At 39.8% G+C, this 14,896-nt stretch overlaps 1 protein-coding gene across 2 annotated transcripts in view; it reads left to right on the plus strand.

Annotated features, from left to right (window-relative positions):
- The first annotated feature begins 14,049 nt into the window (after nt 1–14,049).
- IRX4 (iroquois homeobox 4) overlaps nt 14,050–14,896 on the plus strand; it is a 39,592-nt gene continuing 38,745 nt past the window's right edge. For both annotated transcript variants that reach the window (XM_040353467.1, XM_040353468.1), the window contains exon 1: nt 14,050–14,325. The gene's annotated coding sequence lies outside the window, so the exon portion shown is untranslated. The remainder of the gene's footprint in view (nt 14,326–14,896) is intronic.

A 14,896-nucleotide genomic window follows, 5' to 3' on the forward strand; every position in this document is an offset into this window, starting at 1 on the left:
GTTTTGTTTTATATGCATTGTATTCTTTAAAACGTTACCTAGTTGCAATAATCAGATTGTTTTTCTGCCACTAGTATGTAAAGCTGAAGCTGAAAGCACTCAGCTTCACTGCGCCCAAAAAGAAGCTTTGGTGTAACTTTTTTGTGTGTAACTTTGAATTTTAATTAGCATAAATACTTCCTAAATGCCCTTTCCCTGGTTGGTGGAAAGGGCTTTAACCTCCCTGGCGGTATGATTCTTTCAGAAAAAACATGCTGAAAGCGGTACCATTATTTGCAAGGAAATTTGGCGTTTTATATTGTAGGTCTGTAATTTTTAGGAATAACTCACTTAAATCTGACCAAACCAGAGTCTAGTAGGCATCCCGGGTATGACATTTTTTTAAAAACAAAATTATAAATTATAATATAATAAATAATTATAAATAATTATAACAAATAATAATATAATTATAATAAAAATTATTCAATAATGTAATCAAATCAAAATCACTGAAATTTGCTCAATTGCAGAATTGTCGCTGTCATTATTTTTGTTTTTTTATGACGAATTTCCCCACAAATCGCTATCGCACAATTCTGCAAGTGATTATAATTTATTATCGCTGTTTTCTAGCTGATCTAAAACTATTTTTGACATTTTGGTTGCTATGGACAATCTACAGTTTGCAGGGAAAAAGAAACGTTTTTATTATATAAAATGACATGCATGACACAGGACAGACCACTAGGGACAAGGGGGGTGTGTATTTTTTTTTACATACAGTACTGTAATCTATAAGATTACAGTATACTGTATGTAAAGTGTTTGTTTACTTTTTTGAATTTGGCGCCGTTCTCCGTCCCCGTGCGTCGTAACGTCGCAGGGAATGGAGATCGGCGGCACAGGAGGACGCTGTGTGAATCGAGCAAGGTCCCGCTCTCTCACACAGCGCGGTGGCATCGCTGGATCCAGGGACAAGGTAGGTAAACCAAGCCTGTGGATCTAGCGAGGCAAGCCCGAGTCTGACTCGGGGTTACCGCTCGCAGCAGGAAAATCTAACCCCGAGTCAGACTTGGGAATACCGCCAGGCAGGTTAACCACTTCCATACCACAGTACGTCATATGACATCCTGGACTTCAGTGGGGGATATCTGAATGATGCCTGCAGCTACAGGCATCATTCAGATATCACTGTTTTCAGGCTGGGATTCTGCACACCAAAGGAATGATCATAGCGGCGATTCCGCTGCATGATCGTTCTTATAGGCGACGGGAGGGGACATCCCCCCTCCCACCATCATCCGGTGCTTCTCCAGGCTCTCCCGTGCCATCGGAGGCCCGGAGAACGAATCGACCATCGCCGGATGAAACATGCAGATCTGCTCTATATGGCGCAGGTGCCGTATAGAGCCGACTAGCAGATCTGCATGTTCTACTTCTTTCGGAAACGCCGAGACTCGGACGCGCTTACGCAATACGGGGGGCGGGACCTTATCCACCAGGGGGGGGACTTTTGCTGAAAAGACATCAATCATCTGCGCGACCTCCCAGATGACATGCCTCCTCAGCTTTAAAACGCCTACTCCCGCGGGGAGAAGTACCCGGAAGCCGGAATGAAAAGATAGATTATAAGGTATGTACAGCGTAAAAAAAAAAATATTGCGGACTGTACATGTTAGAAGTCTAAAGAAGTTGTTCTGAGAAAAAATTTATTTGGGTGAACCTCCGCTTTAAGGTATTGTTTAAAGCTTGCCATAAATCGATCAACAGTGACCAACCAAATTTGACCTACCTATGGCCATCCCCATTCGAGAGAATGCGATCTAATGATCATCTCTTCTCAAACGGAGCTGTTGGTAAATATTTGTTCTATCAGCATCCAATTGGCACTGTTTAGTGTCTTACAGAAGAGGAGTCCCCACTATCTGAATGCAATAGTGCAGTGATGGGAATTTTCCCCATCCACCTTGACTGTGTGGATGGGAGAATCCATTCATTTTTTTTCCATCGGCCTTCTGGCTAAACAAAAACAAATAAGTCATCTATGGTCAGCTTAAAGGGTCACTAAAGGAAAAAAAAATTTGCTGAAATGACTGTTTACAGGGTATAGAGACATAAAAGTTAACTGATTCCTTTTAAAAATGATTACAAATAGATAAAAATCAATCATATAATGTGCCTGCAGGTTAGTTTCACTTTTAAACTGGTTTCATGTTCCTGTGAACTAGAGAGACACACAGAACAAAAACGAACAAATCCAGGGCAGTGTTTTGTTTTTAAAATGAATCTGATTGGTTCTGTTAAGTTTTAGACACACAGTAATGACAGCTTAGACCACCGTGAAAAGCTCCCAGTACTGTGGTTATAAGGAAACAGACAACCAGGAAGTGTGGAGATCACAGCAGAATTACAGCAACTTCAAAGCAAAAACGAACAATAAGGACATGAAACCAGTACTGCAGTAAGGTAAAGGAAGCTATTTAGCTAAAAAAAAAAATGTTCCTTTAGCGATCCTTTAAAGCGGAGTTCCAGGATAAAATAAAACTAGGTGTAATGCAATTGAGCACCCCACCACCCCTCATATTTAAATATCCTTTTTGGGGGGGGTGCTTTTGTACTTTTTTGTTTTGGTTTTACAGCAGGTCTTCCATCCTACACTGCCGTGGCAATGTACGTCATCCCTGGATTTGTATTGGCCCCTCCTCCTGCTCCCTGCTGCTTTCTGGGACCCGTGTGTGTCCCAGAAGACGACAGGGCCATTCAGAAAGCTCAGCGTGATTCGTGCATGCACAGTAGGAAACCGGCAGTGACCCCTGGACAGGTAAGTGTCCTTAAATTAAAGGTCAGCAGTTACATTATTTGTAGCTGTTGACAGGTAAGTGTCCTTAAAGTGGAGTTTCACCCAAAAGTGGAACTTCCGCTTAATCCACTCCTCACCCCCTTACATGCCACATTTGGCATGTAATTCTTTTTGGGGGGGAGTGGGGGCTTCAGGAGGAGTGGGACTTCCTGTCCCACTTCCTCCTTCCGCCGAGGGGCTGCAAAAGCAAATAGTCTAATCGCCTTTTGGCAGCCGCTCCTGTAGGCGATCGCCTGGGACACGTGACAGGTCCCAGGCGATCGCCTGTCCAATCAGATGGCGCAGCGCCGCTCGCGCATGCGCAGTGAGTGCCCAGGCGTAAAGCCGAAAGCTGTCACGGCCGGGTGCCCACAGTTAGGATGGAGACGCCGGCGGAGAAAGGAGCGGAGCTCCGCGCGGCGCTGGACGGTGGAGCAGGTAAATGTATGTTTATTAAAAGCCAGCAGCTACACTTTTTGTAGCTGCTGACTTTTAATAAACATAAAAAATGAGTGGAACACCCCTTTAAATTAAAAGTCAGCAGTTACATTAATTGTAGCTGCTGACATTTATTTAATCTTTTTTAAGTGTCTGGAAGTCCTCTTTAAGTTTGTCCTTATATTATATCATTTTGGTAAATCTAAAGGAGGGTGTAGTGTAATTGTACAATAAGGGCTGGATTCAGATAGAATGGTCTATCTATCCGCCCGGCGTAACGTATCTCAGATACGTTACGCCGCCGTAATTTAGGGCGCAAGTTCTGTATTCAGAAACAACTTGCACCCTTAGTTACGTCAGTGTAACGTATCTATGTTGGCATAAGCCCGACTAATTCAAATGTGGATGATGTGGGCGTGTTTTATGTATATTAACTGTGACCCCGCGTATTTGACGTTTTTTTACGAACGGCGCAATCCCAGTGCGCATGCTCGAAATTCCGCCGCAAATCGTCATTGCTTTCGACGTGAACGTAAATTACGTCCAGCCCTATTCGCGAACGACTTACGCAAACGACGTAAAATTTCTAAAACTCGACGCGGGAACGACGACCATACTTAACATAGGATACGCCTCATATAGCAGGGGTAACTATACGCCGAAAAAAGCCTAACGTAAACAACGTAAAAAAAATGCGCCGGCCGGACGTATGTTTCTGAATCGGCGTATCTAGCTCATTTGCATATTCTTTGCGTAAATATACGGAAGCGCCACCTAGCGGCCAGCGTAAATATGCAGCCTAAGATATGACGGTGTAAGACACTTACGCTCGTCTGATCTTAGGGAAAGCTATGCGTAACTGATTCTATGAATCAGGCGCATTGATACGACCCCGCACACTCAGAGATACGACTGCGTATCTGGAGATACACCGTTGTATCTTCTCTCTGAATCTACCCCTCAGATTGTATAGTGTATGGCCAGCATTACCATTTCGATTTTTTCACCAATCAGAAGTTTTTGATAAAACATTAATGTAAGAACCACAAACATGATCAGTTTCCTAGTAAGGCAGATTTGTATATGAGAAGTGGAATATGTTGTATCCCATTTGTTGTGTTCTTAAGGGATGCTTTCCATTCCCAGCCTCTAAAAGAACATGGTCTTAGCTAACAGGTGATTTAGTGGATGGTCACAAACTGTTGCTTTAATTGAGTTCTATTGATGTTTATTCAGTTCTGTGTACAGGTCAAGTGCTGCTTTCTTCAGGGTGAAAGAAAGCACTTCGACTTAAAAGAATGACATGACCCTTTTCGGTTTTTATGGTAAATAAAATAAATGGCTTGGTCAGCGCTTTTCTTTTTTCTTCTTTTTTTCCCCCCTCCCTCTGTAGCTTTTGTAATCCAAAAATGACATCAATGCAATTTTCAGCGGAGACTCGCTATGATTAAAATGTCTTTGCAGCTTGACACTGTAAAAATGAGACATTTCTTATGCATTGTTCTAAAGGCAAAAAAAAAAAGATCTAAATATACATGCACCCGGGTCATTAAAAATAGGTCGTGTCTGATATGTGTAGGTGGCATCAAGTGTTTGAAGTGATACTTTTGTCCTCTTCTTTAGATAGAAAACCCTTAGGGTTTCATTGTAGTCATTAAGCACATGCGCCTTTTATCTCCTTTTCTCAATTAATTGAATTGCAAAAAGCTAAAAAAAAAAAAAAAATGTAGTTTTCTTTAGAAAAACGAATTCCTGTAGCTTGGTAGTAAGTGATTTACTGTAACAGTAATTAAAAGCGTCATGTCCTGGTCATTGCGAGCAGTACTGTCAGCCTCTAGCTATGGTTTAAATAAAATCATACATTGTACTTGAGACTGCAACACTTGTAAAGCACGGTAAGAGCTTTTATTTTATTATATGTACTGTGTTCTAAGTCACAAGGACAGGCTGGGTGAATGTAAATATGATGTCTACTAATAGCTTCATTATCTGTAGTCTCCTACATGGCAAGGCTATAAGATATAAAGTAAAGCTGTCAGTAATTTGTGTTTTGGAAATGGCTTGTGCTTGCGATTCACAAGGCTGGAGAAGTTGTGCTGAAAGATAATGAAGCCTTTATAAGTAGGTGGATGGGATCTGTGTCTATAGAAGGGAGTGCAGGCAGCACGGGCAAGGGGCACCATGTCATTGTCTATAGAAGGGAGTGCAGGCAGCACGGGCAAGGGGCACCATGTCATTGTCTATAGAAGGGAGTGCAGGCAGCACGGGCAAGGGGCACCATGTCATTGTCTATAGAAGGGAGTGCAGGCAGCACGGGCAAGGGGCACCATGTCATTGTCTATAGAAGGGAGTGCAGGCAGCACGGGCAAGGGGCACCATGTCATTGTCTATAGAAGGGAGTGCAGGCAGCACGGGCAAGGGGCACCATGTCATTGTCTATAGAAGAACAGGAAAGGTGTACAATCACTGGCTGCAACATTCATTTCATGCAAATCCAAGGGAAGTAAAGAGTGCGGGATCACCTACCGCAAATACAAGAGTTTTTATTCCCCGCTCATTTCCAGTGCTTCTAGAGTCCTAGCAATTCACAATGGGGCAATTAAAAGTACCACATTCATAATGAACTATGGCAGTACCTAACCTAGCCTGCAATATTCTGCTTGTATATCCAGCACATCGGGGCTGTTTTATTGTACTTACATCTCAGTGCAAGATAGGCTTAGAAAAAGGATTGTCTTTGTAAATATGACATTTGTAAATAGAATATTCGCTGTAAATAACACAACTGTAAATACAATATGCTTTGTGAGTAGGACAACTGTAAATATAATATCTTTTGTCAATATGGCATTCATAAATATAATATCCTTTGTAAATATAGGACATCTGCAAATATAATATCACTTGTCAATATGACATTTGTAAATATAATATCTTTTTCAAATAGGATGACAGTAAATACAATCTTACTTGTCAATAGGACGACTGTACATATAATATTCTTTGTCAATAGAACATATGTAAATATAATATCACTTGTCAATAGGACATCTGTACATATAATATTCTTTGTTAATAGGACAACTGTACATATAATATTCTTTGTCAATAGGACAACTGTACATATAATATTCTTTGTCAATAGAACATATGTAAATATAATATAACTTGTCAATAGGACATATGTACATACAGGGGTATAATATCACTTGTCAATAGGACATCTGTAAATATAATATCACTTGTCAATAGGACAACTGTACATATCACATCCCTTGTCAATAGGACAACTGTACATATAATATTCTTTGTCAATAAAACATATGTAAATATAATATCACTTGTCAATAGGACATCTGTACATATAATATTCTTTGTTAATAGGACAACTGTACATATAATATTCTTTGTTAATAGGACAACTGTACATATCACATCCCTTGTCAATAGGACAACTGTACATACAGGGGTATAATATCACTTGTGAATAGGACAACTGTACATATAATATTCTTTGTCAATAGGACCTCTGTAAATATAATATCACTTGTGACTAGGATAACTGTACATATAATATTCTTTGTTAATAGGTCCTCTGTAAATATAATAACACTTGTGAATACTTTAGTACTTCTGTAAATATAATAACACTTGTGAATACTTTAGGACAAGTGTAAATATAATATGCTTTGTAAATGTGACATCTGTAAATATAACATCCATTGAATCATCTGTGGATAACAGGTTCTGTATATGGAAGTATCCAGTGTATTCTTTTTTTTTTTTGGTTGAACTAGATGGACCTAACTCTGTAACGTGTCTGTTTTTGTGTTAACATTGTTGTTGAAATGCTTGTAACAACAGCAAGTGTTAGATAGTCCTGTGTAATAATAAGTAACTCGCACAAACCTCAAGACTGGAAGAAAAGTTACATAGTAACAGTTTATAAGGTTGAAAGAACAACATACAAGTCTATTTAGTTCAAGATATACTGTAATGTGTTTTTTATTCTCCAACAAAGTTTGTTGTATATTTAACCTGGAGTCTAACGTATGTCTGCATCCAGTCACTAACATCTAAGATTGGACAAGGTAATGTCATTCCAATCTTTTTTAAATCTGCAGCTTTCTTTAAAACTAATCCCTGGTGATCATGCCATTGAGTCCAGATGAAGGACTTCTTGTGCTCCAGCATTGTCACCTGCAGCCCTGGTGGAGACTACAGGCAGCCCTGCCAACACACATTGCTCATGAATGGTCCACATTGTCAGGATACTGGTCCAGAGCAATGATGTCCATCCCAGGCTTGAGCTAAAGCATGTAGACAAGAAGTAGCTGAAGGAGGCCGGAGGAGATCAGCAGCATTGAGATGAGAATAAAAAGATGAAAAAAAAGAGGTTTCATGAAAAATAGAGCCATGACAACTATTTGATACATAATAATCATTTAGCGAATGAAATGCCACCCATTAAGGGTTGGCAAAGTAGCTAGTACAAGTAGATGTACAATAGAGAAGGTCATGTTGTTGGGGATGAGTTTAGTACTAGAAGACGATGACTGAAGTCTTAACAAGCAGGGTATTAGATATGGGTCATTAGAGGGTGACCTTGGACAAGTCACTGTAAATCCGTTGACTTGAGGCACTGCATGGGGATGTGTGCAATATCAGCACATTATTATTGGAAGTTACAAGTGTTTGCTCATAGTGCTACCTGGATGCTCTGCAGGCTGCGGAGACACATTAATGTGACACTGGCGAGCGATCTATGGGCTATGCCTTCATTTATAGTGCATTCCGGGCTATCCTTCTAATGGATTTGCTGTTTCTACCCCGCTGTGCCTTCTTGATAAATAACATCCAACTTGACCTTTTACACACAACTGATAGCAGGTATAGAAGTCACAGAATGAGTGATCCGCGTGTGTTTTTCAGCTATTGACTGATTTCTGCACTTGGTTACAATGTAAGCGATTACATTGCAATGTTTAAGGATTTCAACAGATATTCAAATGTATGTCCTATTCCAGGGGATTGGACTAATGTGCTTGTTCTGGGGAGGATCAGGGATTGTACATATCATCACAAGCTGGCCCTAAATGAAAGGGTATCTATAACCTAACACAGCAATTGATGGTATTGCAGCTTACTGCTCCTTAGATGTGGTGGCTGCATTCCTTTTCTTTTTTCCACATGCTTCCCCCCCCCCTTTTTTTTAATCCTGTCATTAAAGGGTCACTAAAGGATTATTTTTTTTTAAGCTAAATAGCTTCCTTTACCTTACTGCAGTCCTGGTTTCATGTCCTCATTGTTCGTTTTTGCTCTGATGTTGCTGTAATTCTTCTCTGTTTTGAACACTTCCTGGTTGTCTGTTTCCTGATCACCACAGTACTGGGAGATTTTAGTTTCGTTTTCAAACCAATACTGCTCTATGGCTCTGTCCAGCACAGAGGCAGGATAACGTGCTAACACGAAACTGGATGCAAAAACGAAACTAAATGCAAAAACGAAACTAAATGACTACAGGTACATTATATGATTGGTTTTTATCTATTTTTAATTGTTTTTAAAAGAAATCAGTTAACTATTATGTCTTATTTCAGCAAAAAAAATGTTTTTCCTTTAGTGACCCTTTAACATACCTCTTGTCCTAGGGTGGCGCATGTACTGAGCAGCTTCCTCACTCTAGGACAGGGAGTGTGTTAGAACTACATAACACTGGTGGAGATTTACTAAAACTGGTGCACACTGAATCTGGTGCAGCTGTGCACAGTAACCAATCAGCTTCTAACTACAGCTTGTTCAATTAAAGGGGTGGTTCACCCTAAAAACTACTTTTTCTTATTACACTGGCCCCCCACATTACAATACGATTAAGCCTATTATCTTTTTTTTGATGCTGTACATACCTTCGTACAGCTATTCACCCGTGGCTTCCGGGTTGCGAGTCCCGCGGGAGTGGGCGTTCCTAACATGTCTGTGATTGACGTTTTGACCTAAAACGAGCTCCCCCCCCCGTCGCGTAAGCCGCGTCACGGTTGGCGAAAGGAGCAGAACGGCGATGTGCATGCGCAGTATAGCGCCGAGTCGCCGTTCGGCTCCTTTTTGGTCAAAACGTCAATCACAGACATGTTAGGAACGCCCACTCCCGCGGGACTCGCAACCCGGAAGCCACGGGTGAATAGCTGTACGAAGGTATGTACAGCATCAAAAAAAAGATAATAGGCTTAATCGTATTGTAATGTGGGGGGCCATTGTAATAAGAAAAAGTAGTTTTTAGGGTGAACCACCCCTTTAAGCTGATTGGTTACTATGCACAGCTACACCAGATTCTGTGTGAAGCAGTTTTAGTAAATCTCCACCAATGTTATGACTACATAACCATGTAGTCCTGACATAACAATGTAGTCCTAACACAGTGGGGGAGATTTACTAAAACCGGTGCACACTGAATCGGATGCAGCTGTACATAGCAACCCATCAGCTTCTAACTTCAGCTTGTTCAGTTAGGCTTTGACAAGCTGATTGGTTACTATGCACAGTTGCATCAGATTCTGTGTGAACCAGTTTTAGTAAATCTCCCCCACTGTATTAGGACTACATTGTTATGCTAGGACTACATGGTTATGTAGTCATAACACAGTGGGAGAGATTTACTAAAACTGGTTCACACAGAATCTGGTGCAGCTGTGCATAGTAACCAATCGGCTTAATTGAACAAGCTGAAGTTAGAAGCTGATTGGTTATTATGCACAGCTGCACCAGATTCTGTATGCACCAGTTTTAGTAAATCTCCACCAATGCTATGTAGTTCTACCACACTCTCTGTCCTAGGGTGAGGAAGCTGCTCAGTAATTTTGCCACCCTAGGACAGGAGGTGTGTTAATGATAGGATTACCAGGTTAAAAAAAAAAGGGGGGGGGGGGGGTTGGACAAAATGGTTATGTATAGTCATACCCCACTTCTAAGTACACATTGGGGTTTATTTACTAAAGCTGGAAAGTGCAAAATCAGACTCACTTCTGCACAGAAACCAATGAGCATCCAGGTTTTATTACCAAAGCTTAGTTGACCAAGCTGTGGTTAGAAGCTCATTGGTTTCTATGCAGAAGTGAGCCTGATTTTGCACTTTCCAGCTTTAGTAAATAAACCCCATTGTGTACTTAAAAGTGGGGTATGCCTGTATAGTCATAATACAGTGGGGGAGATTTACTAAAACTGGTGCATGTAGAATCTGGTGCAGCTGTACATAGTAACCAATAATCTCTTCTCCATAACAGAGGGAGATGTTTTGTAGTTCTCAGAGATAGCAAGGAACAATGCAAACTGATAACAGTCTGGAGCTCTGGAACTTATCAGCACACATTTTTTTTTTTTCATTTATTGCATTTGTTGAACAGACAAAGGGGGAGATTTACTAAACCTAGTGTACAGAGACTCTGGTGCAGTTGTGCATAATAACCAATCAACTCCTAACTTCAACTTGTTCAATTAAGTTTTGGCAATACAACTTTGAAGCTAATTGGTTAGAACTACATAACACTGGTGTAGATTTACTAAAACTGGTGCACACTGAATCTGGTGCAGCTGTACATAGCAACCCATCAGCTTCTAACTTCAGCTTGTTCAGTTAGGCTTTGGCAAGCTGATGGGTTACTATGTACAGTTGCATCAGATTCTGGTGCAAACAACATTTATGCCTCGTTTCCACTGAGCGGATCGGTTCGGGTCGCTTAGAATGGAACGGGTTAGAATGGACAGGTCTATTCTGCAGAGCATTTCCACTGCAAATCGGACCATCCGGGACCATGCAAGGTTTAGAAAAAAAGCCTAGCACATCCACCAATCAGTGAGATGTATTTGTAGGTCCGCCCTAATGGAACCGTTCCATTCTCTATGGCCCTACATCTGAAGCAGGACCCAGAATGGTCCGGTACGGTTCACTTTTATGGCACACTTTCATAATGGAAACACCCAAAAAAGCGTACCGTACCGAACCGTACCGAACCGATCCGCTCAGTGGAAACGAGGCATTATTGTTAGAGTTTACATAGACTTTCGGTGACTGTAGTGAATTGCTTTAAAATACAGGCATACCCCACTTTTAAGTACACAATGGGGTTTATTTACTAAAGCTGGAAAGTGCAAAATCAGGCTCACTTCTGCATAGAAACCAATGAGCTTCCAGGTTTTATTACCAAAGCTGAATTGAACAAGTTGGGATTAGAAGCTCATTGGTTTCTATGCAGAATTGAGCCTGATTTTGCTCTTTCCAGCTTTAGTAAATAAACCCCATTGTGTACTTAAAAGTGGGGTATGCCTGTAACTAGTCAAATGCAAAGGTGGGATTCTTCAACACAACACATAAATGCCATATTTATTTTCCCAGGTTGCTATTATTATTATTATTATTATTATTATTATTATTATTATTATTATTATTTAGGATGTATACAGCACCCACAGTGCACAATACAAGGAGCTGGTACAGTTACAATACAATTAAATACAAGAGGGTTAGGATTGTCCTGCTGACAATCTAAATGGAGGTGTGGATTTCTATGGTCCCTGCATGGAAGTGCACAGTGTAGAGTTAAAAAAAAAAGAAAAGAAGAAATCTACAGCCACCCAAATATAACATGCTAGAAGCAGCTTTCATTTATTTTGCCCCTTGTCAGCTTGTCATCATTTGTGTTTGTGATGGTGATAGATGATGTGGGCTCAGCCATAAAAGACTGAGCCTGTGTAGCTACATCAGAATTTCTGTTCAGAGATTACATAAGGCTTCTCAACACGCTTTAAAAAAAAGTGCTGGGGTTCACCCTAGGCTCAGCAATGTAAACTCTGGAGGAAAGTGTAATTTTAAAAGCAATGTATTGTACATGGCAGTCCTTTTCTATTGCACTGCAGCATGTGTTTGGTGGAGGGTGCTGCTGTGTGAATAGCTAGCTGCTGTTCCTGGGACTTTTATTGTCTGTCCCCTGCAAATACTATATAAACACCTTGCTCCATGTCACACATTAACTATGAGCATGCTGAAGGTAGGCACAGGATCACACACACAGCATTCCTTTGTTATACCAGGAGAAGACATAAATAAATAAACACACATCCCTCAGGACAAAAGCTGCTACAAGTCACAAGATTAATGGCCTTGTGACTAATAGAGCAAATCATCATCATCATCATCATCATCTAGACGGATTTCATTTAGGGTAACAGGATTTAACACTGTGCCCTTTAACAGACATCTCTCCCAGCTCCACTGCTATGTATACCTGAATCCTATAGCATTAAAGTATAGGGACTAATAGGGGAAGGAAAGGTACAAACCACACACACTGTACAACTGGATCAAATCATGTTCAACTAACCACTTTTACCGTGTCTGCTAAATGAGGCCAATGCAAATCAGCACTCACCTTATAACCCTGTGTGTGCATGGCAAGGTGTTCGTGTCAGGGGAAATCTAATGGAGTCTTTTTTCTTTCTTTTTGTGGGTTGTAGATTGGGGTAACTAGAAAACGTCTATTCTGTCTCAGTGTATGCAGATGGGAATTGTGAATTGCAAAGATAAGAAACAGACAAACACATAGATAGATAGATAGATAGATAGATAGATAGATAGATAGATAGATAGATAGATAGATAGATAGATAGATTGATAGATTTGTATACAAATGTAACTATGCAGAGTTATGGAAGGAGCTAGATAATAGATAAATAAATGGATGGGTTGATGAAAAAAAATGAGAAAAAAAATAGATAGATAGATAGATAGATAGATAGATAGATAGAAAAATAGATAGATAGATAGATAGATAGATAGATAGATAGATAGATAGATAGATAGATAGATAGATAGATAAACAGATATATAGATAGATAGATAGATAGATAGATAGATAGATAGATAGATAGATAGATAGATAGATAGATAGATAGATAGATAGATAGATAAACAGATCGATATATATATATATATATATATATATAGATAGATAGATAGATAGATAGATAGATAGATAGATAGACAGACAGACAGACAGATAGATAGATAGATAGATAGATAGATAGATAGATAGATAGATAGATAGATAGATAGATAGACGTGTATACAAATTTAACTAAGTAGAGTTATGGCAAGAGCTAGATAATAGATAAATAAATGGATGGGTTGATGAAAAAAATTAGTACCATCTAAAAATTAGAAAAAAATAGAGAGATAGATAGATAGATAGATAGATAGATAGATAGATAGATAGATAGATAGATAGATAGATAGATAGATAGACAGACAGACAGACAGACAGACAGGTAGATAGATAGATAGATAGATAGATAGATAGATAGATAGATAGATAGATAGATAGATAGATAGATAGATAGTAGATTGATAATAGATAGATAAATAGATAGATAGATAGATAGATAGATAGATAGATAGATAGATAGATAGTAGATTGATAATAGATAGATAAATAGATAGATAGATAGATAGATAGATAGATAGATAGATAGATAGATAGATAGATAGATTGATAATAGATAGATAATAGATTGATAATAGATAGATACATTGATAGATAGATAGATAGATAGATAGATAGATAGATAGATAGATAGATAGATAGATAGATAGATAGATAGATAACAGATAATTGATAATGGATAGATAATTGATGATGGATAGATAATTGATGATGGATAGATAATTGATGATGTGTAGGAAGTTTGCAGTGCTGGGGATCTTAGTGGCTCCTCACTCAGGGGCTCCTCACTCAGTGGCTCCTCAGTCAGTGTTAATCAGAGGAGCCCCGTGCTCAGTGGAGCTTCTCTCTCTCTCTCTCTCACTCACTATAACGTCACAGTAGAGAGGGTTAGTGAAGTGATTGCGGTGCCTGGGGACTGAGCTCCTACTCCACACTAGTCAGGTATGATCCACGCAGAAATGTCTACATTACTCCCTCGCATCTCCTTACCAAGTGAGACAGAGCAGGCGAGAGGAAATCTCTAGTCTTCAGGAAAGCCAGCAGGGAGAAGACTGGCTGCAGTCTGCCACCATCCAGGTAATATATATTTGTGTGTTTCTTTGCTGCTTTCAGACAATAATGGCTACAAGGGATGTGAGGACGAGGAGAGGGAAGAGATAGAAGGTTCATTCATAATATGGAGAAGTGTTTACAAAGAATAGTCACTACTTATAGGTATGGCATTTGTAGGCATTGCTATAGTGTCATTGGCTCTGATGATGGAACTTCTTCTAGCTGACCTCTGCTTATGTACTCTGTATGGAGGTCAGCTAGAAGAAGTTCAAGAAGCTTATGCTTGGTACAAACTTGGTACTTGGCTTTGACAATTGGAGTACGGTGCCTATTATCCCATGTGCTGTGTGCTCTCTATGCTGCCTGCATGTAGTTGGGGAAAACTTTTTTCAACTCCTAAGGTGGCCACACACGCTTTGATTGTATTGTCCGATCAAGCAGCCTATTGCATGGGCATCACTTCCTTTACAATCCATTTAGACCAGATTTGATCAAACTGAGTTGATCAGACAGGGCATACAATTATCGATCGTTTTTCCTTGATGTAGGCACTGAGACACTTTGCTCGTGGATTTGATCGTATTTCAAGATTATG

Source organism: Rana temporaria, chromosome 5 (assembly GCF_905171775.1).
Source record: "Rana temporaria chromosome 5, aRanTem1.1, whole genome shotgun sequence".
In the NCBI taxonomy this organism is placed as follows: Eukaryota; Metazoa; Chordata; class Amphibia; order Anura; family Ranidae; genus Rana; species Rana temporaria.